General features: G+C 39.3%; 1 protein-coding gene across 3 annotated transcripts in view; it reads right to left on the bottom strand.

Moving 5' to 3' along the window:
• ppp2r3a (protein phosphatase 2, regulatory subunit B'', alpha) overlaps positions 1–13,034 on the bottom strand; it is an 84,828-nt gene that overhangs the window by 63,067 nt on the left and 8,727 nt on the right. Inside the window, exon 2 of one of the 3 annotated variants that reach the window (XM_027008601.3) lies at positions 8,232–8,301. The exons of the other annotated variants lie outside the window; for them this stretch is intronic. The gene's annotated coding sequence lies outside the window, so the exon portion shown is untranslated. The remainder of the gene's footprint in view (positions 1–8,231; positions 8,302–13,034) is intronic. 3 annotated transcript variants of the gene reach the window in all.

The raw sequence follows: 13,034 nt of genomic DNA, 5'->3' as shown, positions 1-13,034 counted from the left end.
TAGGTGAAGTATTCCATTATTGTACGGTAAATCATAACCTAGAGGGTACATAAAGCTGGAGGTGTATAGAATCATCATCCACAAACCATATCATCTTGGCAATACAAATGTTGTAGAGTCCTGTGGAAATGAGAGCACTGGACAAGGATCACGTCCTAAACATGCAAGTGGTAGTCTTGACCCTCTACTGGCACCAAAAATGGATCTTGCTGTCAAACCCTCCCTGATCCATTAGACTAAACCATACAGTCCGCAAGCTTAGACAAAGCTTCCATTCCACATGACAATGTGGTGCTATTCTGGGGTTAACACGATTTCAAAGTTTGAATTTAATGCCTTTGGACTGCAGCACGAGAAGGTAGATAGTTGTTGGCAAATGCAAGGCTGTAGTCTTTAATAAGACAGGACAATAATGAAGGAGTGTCACAAACAGTATAGGAGCAGTGTGTAAGGGGCCTGTAGTGAACAATGCATGTATATGTGCATGCACAAGGAATAACTTGAACATACAGCCCTGATGACATTGTGATGATACAATATGACTGACAGCATGCAAGACCGCTATAGGGGCCAATGGCAATCCAAAAATAATTTGATGAAGAAAAACACTTTTTAAATTGATTTGTAATTTCACTTTTATAGCCCTACCTTTGTATCCAGCTGTGGAATTAAAACTGCAGTTTCAGATTCCTTTCAGGCTATGCAAATTGAAAGTGATATGAGCTTGTTTTTGTGACCCGTGTTATAACGTTAAGAGAAAAGAGTCTGAAGTCCATCACCTGATTTTCATTAAAGCTGAGATACACAGGAATGTGAAGTTTTTTTTTTTTCAAAAGCAGTGTTCTGTGAAATAGCTGAGTGAATGCAGCTGGCAGGTAAAGCAATTTTCTTACTGGTTTCAGTGGAGTTTATTATCTCAGCCATTTCTGAAAGTGGTGGGGACACGTCCCCAGTATCCCCAGCATACATTTTACCTATCTATGTCCCAATGACTGGGTACATTACTTTCCACTGGACTCTAGGCATTTTCAGAATCTAAGAGGATCTAAAATAGGAAACCATCACCTATTGACACCTGCTCAATGTCAGACATAGCTAACAAGGGCTGAAACAATATGCAGCACCCAAAATAACTGTCTGGTCAACCATTCACTTTCTCCCTTCACTCACTGTGGGGCTGTTTTTTTTCTTCAGACAATTACAGGACTTCATGGTGGGTTTTCTTATAATCAGACACTGCTAATTGCTAAAGCCTTCATGCAAAAGCGATCTGTGTTAAACCATGAACCCTGTGGTTTGGTAACTATTCGAAGAGACTCGAGTAAGGAAACCTGAGCAGTGCAGAAGGTTGTTGGGCTGCAGTTTAGCTTCCTGTAGTGGGGAACTGCTGTGAATTGTGTGTGGTGTGGTGTTTTTTTTGTGTGTGTGTATGTGTGTGTGTGTGTGTGTGTGTGTGTGTGTGTGTTTAAGTGAGTATGTCCTGTCTTTGCTGAGCCAAGTCTTCCATATCTACTAAGAGCTAAGGACCCTTCTAAAGTTGCTGCTCATTAATTTGTCAGTGGAGAACAATTAGCATATGCAAACAGCTAGTACAGGCAAATAACATCATGCTTTCTACTCCTTGCAAGCTTTGGCTATGGTTGGCATTTCATAAGAGAATATATAGATTTCTTTAATTAGGGATGCATCAGGCAGCACATAAATGCAGTGGGGCTCCAGTAAAAGGGTCTGCTCCATGCAGGAGCTGGTGTTGTATGTCATGCAGGAGCCAATGTAGTATGTCATATAGGAACCAGAGTTATATATAAATGTGTTTTATTATGAAACCTGACACTTTCTGATTGGCCAACACTCCTCTTATATGAAATGGATGCTGGCTGTGTGGTTTGGAGCTACAGTTTACAAGCTTGTTTGTAGAGAGGACAGTACATTTAGCATCCAAGAGAGTAAAACCAGAGAGGGTTGATTTACAGTGGACACTTCTAAAAACAGCGAATGAAGTCCACGTACTCATGAAATGTTCTGGCTCTGGTGTGCTACAGGAAGGAAAATGCTAAATTGTGCAAGGCCTTTAACTGAGATATACAGTTATAAACTGTTAAAAATTTAAAAATTTTAAAAATTATCAATTGGGGTCTCCATGGTTTGATCTGCTTTTGCTGTCTGGAAACTAATTGTGGACATTCAAGTTAGTAGATACTGAATTCGTGAATGCCAGATATTAACCTCAAAGTACAGAAGTAGAAACAGGTACTAAGCAACTGCTTTCTAATAGTCAGCTCCTATTAAATTCATTGTTCTTCACTAATCCTTAACTGTTCCCTTATCAACACTGTAAACACACTCCTCAGCCACCTTGCAAAGCAGGCTAGTAGGCTTGTAATTCTCACTGGCCCCTCATTCAACATACTGTTTATATTTTATAATTAGATTCTGGGGTCTGGCCAGCATGATGGTCAAGCTGCCTAAGCTGTTCAGCAGAGACAAAGTGGTTTCAGCAGTTCAAACCACTGTCCACTCTGAGAGGAACTCACGGTTTAACATGGCTCTCATAAACAAGGCCTGCAGTGAAGACCACCTGCCCCCTGCTTAATCTGGCAAACCACATGTGACACTTCATGTGACACAGTACTGTGAAACCCACGCTAGTCGACAGGAGCCCCAAGACACTGAAACATGTCTGGATGGGTTGAATTTCCACCCTGCACAGCTATTTAAGCTGAGAGTGAAAATCAAGTCAAACCCACTTGTGACACTAATGAAAGCAGAATACCAAAAGAACTTTGTCCTATCTGTGAAATTCGGCATGGACCAAATAAAAAACTGAAAAATCATTACATGTACAAACCCATAGCAAAAGTAAAAACTTAAAGGCTATGACAATACACTAAAATATTCAAGCGCACGCAACTAGTGCAATCAACCGGACATCAGAAGCTACTCATCTCACTGCAGCATGCAAGATCTGCAGGGCTAAGCAGAAGTGAAACTTCTTAGACTTTTATTCAAACACATCTGGAAGGGGAACATATCAGTGAGCAATGTAACAACTGAAAGAGCTGGAATCAAGCAGAGAGATGCAAAATACACATGCATACACAAAGCATGCGCAACAGGCACATAGTATGTGCAAAATGAGGTTTATAAACCTGATAGATCCAGTTGCCACATCTTATTCTCAGCTCTCAGTCTCACTCTCAGTGTTTCTCTGCAGCCACAGAAATGCAGTGCTGTGTTACTCAGCAATTAAAAAGAGCAGTGATGGAGTGAGGAGGGTAACAACAGAGAGATGCATCCAAATGCTCTCACTCAGAGTGATTGCACATGGACAAACATCATGATGCATCTTCTCTAACATAAACAGCAATAATTGTGTGTGCAATGGTTACATAAAGCCATTAAATGTGACAACTCCAGCTGTCTCGCTTAGATATCATTTTCTTCCATGTAGGCTCGGAAGGGACACAGCTCAGCCAAGCCTCTTATGGGCTACTCATGGACCAGGACAAGACATGGATTTATAGTAATTCATGGGAGTGTAGACAGTCTTAATTTTTACACAGTGCCCCTTCCATGATGTATGGATTGCACAATGACACAATGGTCTTGGTTTCATCAAAATAGTAAAGTAACTAATTCAATAATTGAAATTTGTTCATTCCATTTCCGTCAGCTATGATTAGACAAATAAACATGTCATGTGAAAAATGCTTCCAATATATTAGTTTTATAAATTATTAGTGTTGTTATAAGTTATTAGTGTTGGGCAGGTTTGACTATTTCTTTTGTTTCAGCTAATGACATTTTTCTCCGCAAACACAAACACAATGCAAATCCTGTCTCTGTAAATAGCTATTTATAGTGGCTACCTTACATATGGGAGAAAAACAACTCACACAAAAATGCAGGACAGAGAAATTTTACAAGAAAGCCTTGATTGCAACATTTCTTGTCCAAAACCCATCTTGTAGTTGTATATGAGACTAAAAGATGTTTTCATGCTCAGTCCACTTGTACCACGAGTCACACACACACACACACACACACACACACACACACACACACACATATATATATATATATATATATATATATATATATATATATATATATATAATTAAATAAAAAATCTAGTGTATACACATACCAATAAACTTGAAGGAAGCATTAGAAACCTAAATCAAATCAATATCAATAGTCAACAATGATTTTGCTTCCTGTAGAAAAATACCTTTTTTTTCTCTATAACCAATAGTTTTTTGTTTATTCTGTTTTGTTTTGTTACATTATAATCACGTTATTATGTGTAGTAGGGAAAAGTGGACCCCCTCTATGTTTGCAGACTATTTCTGGGCACGAAAGAGAGATGCTTCTGAGGCAAAATATAGGCAAAAATCAAGTAAATTTCCTCCACTAATAATCCACTTCTATACTCAGTTTCCATGGCCGACCACTGACTTTCTGTCCTCAGCATCCTCAACATGTGGAAACACCTTTTTGTCTTGGGTGTTGTGTTGCTTTACTCAATCTTGCCATGATCTAACATTTCAGGGTTAAACTGCTACAATGTACAACAGACTTGTTTTGTTGGTATGGCTGTCCCTCACCCAGCTTTACTTCTACAAAACTGCTTCTGTTTCAATTAGATCAGTCAGTTTAGGTCAATCTGCACACAATGCCATGCTAGCAACTGGTTGTAAGCACTGAGCTATATGCCCACTAATACTGGAGGTATTTTTTATCTTATTATTTAATTTTTTATGTGTTATATTCATACATCCATATATCCATACTTTTCCTGAGAAACTGTTTACTCTCACTGCAAATGTGCTTAGGTCTTATGAACATTTTCATAACCGTGTTTTACCTTTTCAGAGAACTGACCTACTGTTAAGACAACAAATTCCTATTGTGCTGGCTAATTTTGTACTTAAACATTTCCGAATCCTCCAGGATGATACAGAGACCACACCTATTTTTAAGGATCCTCCACTAATCTACAGTCAAGGCAAAAACATCAAAGCCATTCTCGTCAAGAATGAGATAAATAAACATTCAGATAATAACTGTGGTACTGTGGCCTGTAACTGCTCCAGATGTGCTACATGTAAATTTATTAACACAACCTCTAAAATAACTAATACAAAAAGATCAATTGTTCTCACCCATTGCATGACTGTTGGACTTATCTATCATATTACTTAGAAGAAATGCAATCAGAAAACAAGATAAGTCTTAGTGATAATTTTGTTGAATGCCTTTGGACTATCAGATTTAAGGATTTGTCATGTCCAGTGAGAAGGAATTTTAATATTAATGGGTACTAATTAATGCTAATGGGCATTAATAACATATGTTAATAACATATCTCTTTGTATTGCCAGTCATTGCTATGGCAGCAAATAATTTAGGAAACTCAAAGACAAAGAACTGTTCTACACTCTCTGAACTTTAAAATCGTGGAATGTAATGTAATGTTATGTTATGTTATGATGTACATTTTCTAATATAAACTCATTCCTGCTCCTGGAATTTCAGAGGCACTTTGTTTGCACATCTGATAAAGGACCTCTGCCTGAAACACCTGGTTTGTCTGGAAAGCCTTGTGTATTTCACGTGTGTATTTTACTATAGTACACTGCTATTACTCAACTGGAATATTCTTTGGATATATATGTTCTCTGTAGACTTTGTGTTCTTCACTACAATTTTGAATAGAGCAAGAGAAAGAGAGAGAGAGAGAGAGAGAGAGAGAGAGAGAGAGAGAGAGAGAGAGAGAGAGAGATTCTTCTGGACTAAGATAGATATTGTCATTTCTGGTATCTGTTTGAGCCACTCCATCTTAGGGTTTACAGCCCAACTTGCCCCTATCACCACTGGAACAACCTTGGTGTTAACCTTCCACATTTTCACTGTGTCCTTTTTCAGTTCAGGGTCTTTCCATTTTCTTTCCATTGGAAGTTTCTATCACCTGGGATTGTCACATCTATTACCATTGCTATTTTCCACATTATATGTTCTATCACAATATCTGAATCCTTCGCCACTACATGTTTATCTGTCTGGATCTAGAGGTCCCATGGGATCTTAGCCTTATTTTCTGCCACTCTCTATGGATCCTCCCTTTTGGACTTGTGGTATCTAGGTCATATTCCTTGCATATGTTCTTATATATGATCCCTGCCACTTGGGTGTGTCTCTTAATGTATGCTTTCCTGCCAGCATCTTGCATCCTACTATTAGATGCTGGATTGTCTCAGAAGCTCATTTTCAGTCTGCATCTTGGGTCTTAGCTGGTGTAACACACCCCAGCTTTGATTGACATAGTGCTTAGTGATTGACCTTGTGCTGCCATGACTACTTCAGTCCTACCTTTTCCAGCCATTTGTAGGATTATCTTGTGTTATCCACATTCGTTGCTTACATCTTTTTGAGGCACTCTCTCATCAGCCCTTCCATTATTTGGATGTTTCATATCTCATCCTGGACAGTGTAGCTCACCCTTTGTAGGCCTGTTCATCCTACCTTCCAGATGGCATACAGCCTATAGATGCTGGATCTCAGGTGAAATGCCCTGTGCATTATGAGAAGCTTTCTGGTTTTCATGTCAGCAGCTACTCTTGGCCGGCTTGTTGTGCCTGCTGGGTATATGATGTCTCACAGAGAGAGAGAGATATATATATATATATATGAGAGAGAGAGAGAGAGAGAGAGAGAGAGGTAAAAAAAATATTTCTATAAAAAGATTTTATAAAATCTTTATAAAGGCTTTCCTTCAATAAAAAACACTTTGATGGGAACAGAGCTGCAGCTGGGGGCGGAAAACGCTGCAGCGCTAAGAAAAACTAAGCCCAGTAAAACCTCTAATGATTTCTTTTACAGAATGATGGTTCTGTTGTCTCATACAGGGACTGTTTTGATTATGACAATCATGTAAAATATAAAATCATTAAGAGCATTCATTCACACTAATTGCGTTGTTAAGACAATAATTGTGGTGTGTAAGTGCAGGGTGCTGATTACTAATTGTAGGAAAAGGGTGGCGCAGAGAAGGTAACAGGAGAGGGCATATGGATAAATCATTTTCTGAGTACATGCACACAGAACACAAAATGGCCAGTGCTGCAGATGAAAGGGGCTGACTCAGGCAAACACTAGTGAAAAGACAAGCGGTTACTCACCACTATACATCATTTCCATTTGGAATTATAGAGTCCAGCTGTGTCTGCAAGCCATAACAGGCCTTATTAATGACACAGAGACTACTCTCATAAAGCAACAAAATGTTTAAAAAAGGGACCAATAAAATAGGTTAAAATTAGGTACAATGCTGTCCCCATTTTATCGTCACAAGATTGATCTCCATTGTTTCACAGTGAATATCTGTGAATAGGCACGTCTTACCATGGACAAAGCACCATATTATGTTCCTGGGTTTTAGTGTTCCTGAGCTCTGACTCCCCTCATGGTGTGCATATATGCGTGGGGGAGGTTTTTTTGCCCTGTTTAAAGGGATCCCTTCTGAAAAAGGAGTGGTGGATAAGTTTCCCATAAGGAGGAATATTCCATGGGCTGAATCACAGAATCGCTGAGAGACTTCTCCCCGGGCACTACCTCACTCTATAAGAATGTCTCGGGAGGGCCATACCGAGGCTGAGGTGTTTGTCTGTTCCATCGCTGGAGTGTGTGTTACTCCCACATAGGTCTTTCTAGAATGGCTCCATGCAAGGTGGGGCCAACACACCACACACCAGCCTTCTCTGATTTATGCATTTTAAGTGAGCTGTTCTTTTATCCCCCCCAGGGAGTTGCACTCTAAACTTGGCTGAGTTATCTTTAGGGCAAAAGTAAACAGTTGAGAAGTACGTGTTTAGGCTTTTCGTTACAGGCATACCTTAGGTCTGTGCCAGGTTTACAGACTCTTGACCACCATGCTTCATCCAGCTCAAGGTAAAGTGAAGGAATTAAAAAAACCTCTATAATCAATTGGCACAGGTGTACACTACAGTTCTTTTGGGGCTGAGTCATTTGGAGGTAGTGCTTCAGTGCATTTCACTGTTGTGTAGGAATTTTTCACTCACACTCAGGTAGAGAGGTACCTGAGTGTGAGTATTATAGGATTAACCTTGCCTGCTTTAAATTAAGAGAAGAGACCAAGTCAGCTGTATCAATAACCAATCGTGTGGGTGCTGCTGCCAGTCTTGTGCTCACTGCTAAGCTGCGTTGCTTACCTGGGTGGAGGCAGATTTGCTACAACTCCAGGTCACAGCTCTACAAGTTCATGGAAAGTCTTGCTTCCTCCTGTGCAAAGTCACAGCAAGGGCAAATTTTCAAAAAAGAAGACACAACTGAAAAGCTACAGTGCACATCCATTTTGTTATTGTGCTGTGTTCATTTTTTATTGAACTGTTATAATGGCTTATACTGAAGTGCAATATGACACCGTAGGGCACCAGGGCTCTCCTGCTATGTACTATATGGAAAAAAAAACTCTATAATGATTCACTGTAATGAGCCAGCTATGTAATCATCTGAACAGCAGCCCAAGAATAACTTCAATAAGTCCTACCACAATAATAAGCTCCAGTTACTGAGCGCATGGAAACTGTAAGCTTGGCGCATAATGATGATGGCAGACCTGTTTTTTGTATCTGGTTTTGCTTTGAAGCTGGTCTATGCCACAAATAACCTTAAGCAAATAATATGGAATTTAAATTTTAATGACAAGCACAAAAATGGTCTTATATGTTTGATGGGTCATGGTGGTACTGCATTTTGAAGAAGATTTTTCCTTGTGGTTATTTAGAAACCACAGACTCGGATGCATGTGTTAAACTTTCTACTGTTGGCATTTCAGAGATTTATTACAGGCAAAGCAATCTTGTCTTGCTGAATCTAAGTACAGGTTACATTATTAACTGAGGCATTAACACACTGAGAGGTGATTTAAGATTGTTAGAACTGCCAGATCATTGCACCTTTCTTGAAATATAGACTGGATACATGTAACATCACAAGACTAGTGGGATAACTAATCTTTTTGCAAGCCTGTACTGTACACAGATGAAATAGCTATGCTGGCCTTGTGTACACGTCAATGATACATTTACTACAGGTCATATTGACCTCCCAAAATTCACTAGGTACAGTCTAAAATAGCAACAACCTCCCACCACAATAACCCAAAGGACTGAATCCCTTGAGTCAGGACCAATAGCCACTCAAATAGAAGCAAGACTTCCAAATGTTTTAATGTTAAATGCTTATTGTTCTTGGCAGCAATCCATTGCCTTCTTTATAACTCACAGACTGATTGAACTTCTTTAGGCCTAAAGCATTTAATGGAACAAAAGTAACTAGCAAGGGTCAAATTTGGCACATGGTCTGCTGGCCACACAAAGCCAAGCCAGAGCAGGCCTAAGTGCGAAGAGGCCTGAAATATGTTTGACAAATATGTTTGACATATTTGAGCATGGTTGAATCTCAGTTTCACCAATGTTTACTGATCACAGCATCAGAATAAACATACTATTTAATATGCTGCTGATCTACTGACCTTGAAGTAACTGGGCCTATTTATATTTGTATTTTTGGAGCTCAGTGCCATGTAAATATAATCCTGCTCCATATTAAGATTCTATGGCATAAAACCAAGTTAGGCTACAAACATTTTATGATGGATCCTAACACAGTGCAGCCAGTGGTGACAAAGCAGTACGTTTTTAAAAGAAAAACATTACTCACTACCATCCTTACCAGTCATCTACAGAACACTGATTTTCAAATAAAACATACTTTCCATGCAAAATGCTTGCTTATGATGTGTCAAACTGGTATAACAAATTAAAAGCATACATGGTGGCCAAATATCCATCTCATTTAAATATTGAGAGACAAGACCCTGGGGACACTGGCAGGATAGCAACTGCTCAGTCACAACCCACTCTGGAGTGACTCTCTACCCATCATGAAGTAAGTCTCCAGCCACTGTGGAGTGAGTTTTCACCCATTATGGAGTGTGCCTTTGCTTAAGGCATAAACCTTATTTACATTTACCTGACACTTTTATCCAAAGGGGCTTATAATTCTGACTGAGAACAACTTGAGCAAATGAGGGCGTTGCTCAGGGCCCCAACTTGGCAGTGGTGGGGCTTTAACCAGCAACCTTTTGATCGCAAGTCAAGTACCTTAACCACTGAGATACCACTTGCTCATATAAAATCATCATATAATAGATATTACTTCTAGAAAAACACATTTTACATTTCTAATTTACTGTTATTGTTGTAATACTATTAATATGCTAATAATATTAATATACTACACTATTTTTGTACTAAGCTACTATTAATAACTACATTTTAAGATATGTATTATAATCTTTGATTTTAGGCCACAAACCAATTCAGGAAACTTAATAAACTCAAAGAAGTTTTAAGAATGCATGTACATTGGCTCGAGAGAATAACATCATATTTTAGAATCAATGCATCAGTCTAAACTGATACTTAGTCTCCAGGCTGCATAGACTGAGTGTTCTGCTGGATCACAAGTGATCACATATTTTGATAAATTGGAGATGTTTACTCTGTGCATGCACTAACCACGCACCAATCTCTGGTAATAACTGCAATCCGAGAATTGACCCACTACAATCTTGTAGCCATAAATACCACAACAGATATCATTCACACTCATGTTTGCTGATAGATAACCAGGTTGGCAGTGGTAAGGGGATCCACCCTAGTCTAACCACTGAGGGCTTTATTGAGCCAGTGTCTTTGCAGGTAAAACACAACTAACTCCCTTACTGCAGTTCAAATTAGACGTACTCCTCACTAACAGACTTCATAACCTTTTTTTAAAATGATCAACAGAAAAACTTTTCTATAATGAATTAAGTAGGGAAGGAATCCACTCATATATGATACAGTATGATCATTTCTCTCAGTTATATACAGACGCACAGGCACACAAAATCACACAATGTTCAGGGGCACCATGTTAACTAAACATAATTATACACAGTCTCCGATGATTTTTCTGTTGTATAATTACAACATACTTGAAATTAGGATCTGAATATACGCATTTGGTGTTTCCAATACTGGAATCATAATCAGCACACGACTCTCTTCTTTTTTTAATAATTAGTTAAATGGTTAATTAAAATAAATATATTTTTATTTTATTACCTGAAGATGTACACAATATATATATATTTTTAATCTATGTGCATAATTTGTCTTTTTTTCAGCACATACACAGTTTTTTCTGATTGACTAGCAGAGAACAGCAGACTGAAGCTCCAGACCTGGAGGAACAGGTGGCTGACGCTGCTTCAGCACATCCACTTTGGCTCATGCCTTGGTGGACCTGACTGAGTGTGTCTTCAGACAGAGTGTGCGGTTATGAGGCTGTAGGACTGTAGGCTTCTCTGGCTACCAAACTCTCCTACGACTACAGCAGCGTATCAGGCTATGAACGAAAAGCTACTGGAGATACAGCAATGCCTGGAGTATGAAAATGATTAAAATGCTTGAAATCACGAGTGACCATCCCCAGACTGTCCCCACCACTTCTCTCCTCGAGCCAATAGAAGAATCAGCCTACTGCACTTTGCTACAAAGGTACCCAGATAAATCACCAATTTATTATACTCCATTCTTTACCAATCCAAGAAAGAGGAAGAGGGACACTGCTATGGAGAAAGATATCAAGGGAGGGAGGCACACAGCCATTGTTACTGCAGATTTTGCTGTACTGTATGAAGACCCAAAAGAGAGGTATTCACCAAAATTCTGCTTCTTGAGCCATGGTCAAAATATTTTGAAGATATATATTTATTGGTATATACATGTGCACATATCTGTAAGTCTGATGTTTTAAAACTTGCATATATAGAAATATGAAAATATATTTTTTATAATGAGAAAGACAGGGATGGGGAGGGGGTGTATGAACACACACACACTTTGCTCATTTTGCTTGACCAGCAGAAAGAGTGTCTGTAGCCATGGTAACTAGTTAAAGGCAACCTGAAGGAAGCGTGTCAATGTATTTTTGTAATGCTGCAGACATGATGCATAAAAGCAACACCAGCCACGAAAAGCTAACTGGACAGGGCTGCGCAGAACCATTCCACTCATGGCTACAGTGCCATTTTATGGAATGCTTTTGCTTTGGTTTCAGCCATCCATGTATTCACTCCTAACATTGGGCTTCTTGTCAGGACCCCATCTAGATGCAGGTAGTCTGTGGTTGCATGAAGATGCACCTCAGATGTTGTCCGAGCCTCAGAATTCCCTCACCATCCGCTCCCCCATCTCATTGAATTTACATCTGAATTTCATTTCTTTGTTATAAACAATGATTTCTCCATTTTGCAAGAAGTACACCAGGTTGTGAGAATAATTTTTACAGAAGAGCTCATCCTCTATTAGAGCTCTTAATGGACTCAGACCTTTTAATATTTAAACATGGATATCAATTAATAATAAAAATGAAATCCAAACCAATTACAAAATAAAGTATTTAAGTAATTGTGGTTCTTCTATAACAAAAAAAGAAGCACTTGTGGTAAATAGCAAAAAGGACTACAAGGACAATATCTTATATCTTGTTACCAGTAACAAATCCATAAGAGTCATTCTCCTATTACTGCAACGGAAGAGGTGAATTGAACATTCTTCTCTTAATGTCTGAGCCCTGCTTGGTCCATCTATCAGCCATGACTCTTGGCATAGATGTCAGGTCAGGAAGGACCTGTGGAATTTGGCCTTGGCAGGAACCTGAGTGGGTGCTGAACTTCAGCTACGCCCAGGGATCACCTTCAGCTACCCCTAGGGCTCACCTTCAACGCACAGCCAACAGGATGCAGTATTAGTGCTGCCTCTCTAGACTAGTCACCCTTTACACACTCAGCTCTCATACTAATCCCCACACCCATACCTCACATCCTACCCATATACACAGCCCAGGGCTAGGTGTAACGACTAGGTGTTACCTAGCCCCCACACCTATCCAGTCCAAAG

This window comes from Electrophorus electricus, chromosome 17, assembly GCF_041902795.1.
Source record: "Electrophorus electricus isolate QZ-2024a chromosome 17, ASM4190279v1, whole genome shotgun sequence".
Lineage (NCBI taxonomy): Eukaryota > Metazoa > Chordata > Actinopteri > Gymnotiformes > Gymnotidae > Electrophorus > Electrophorus electricus.
This window is presented reverse-complemented; position numbering and strand designations above follow the sequence as displayed.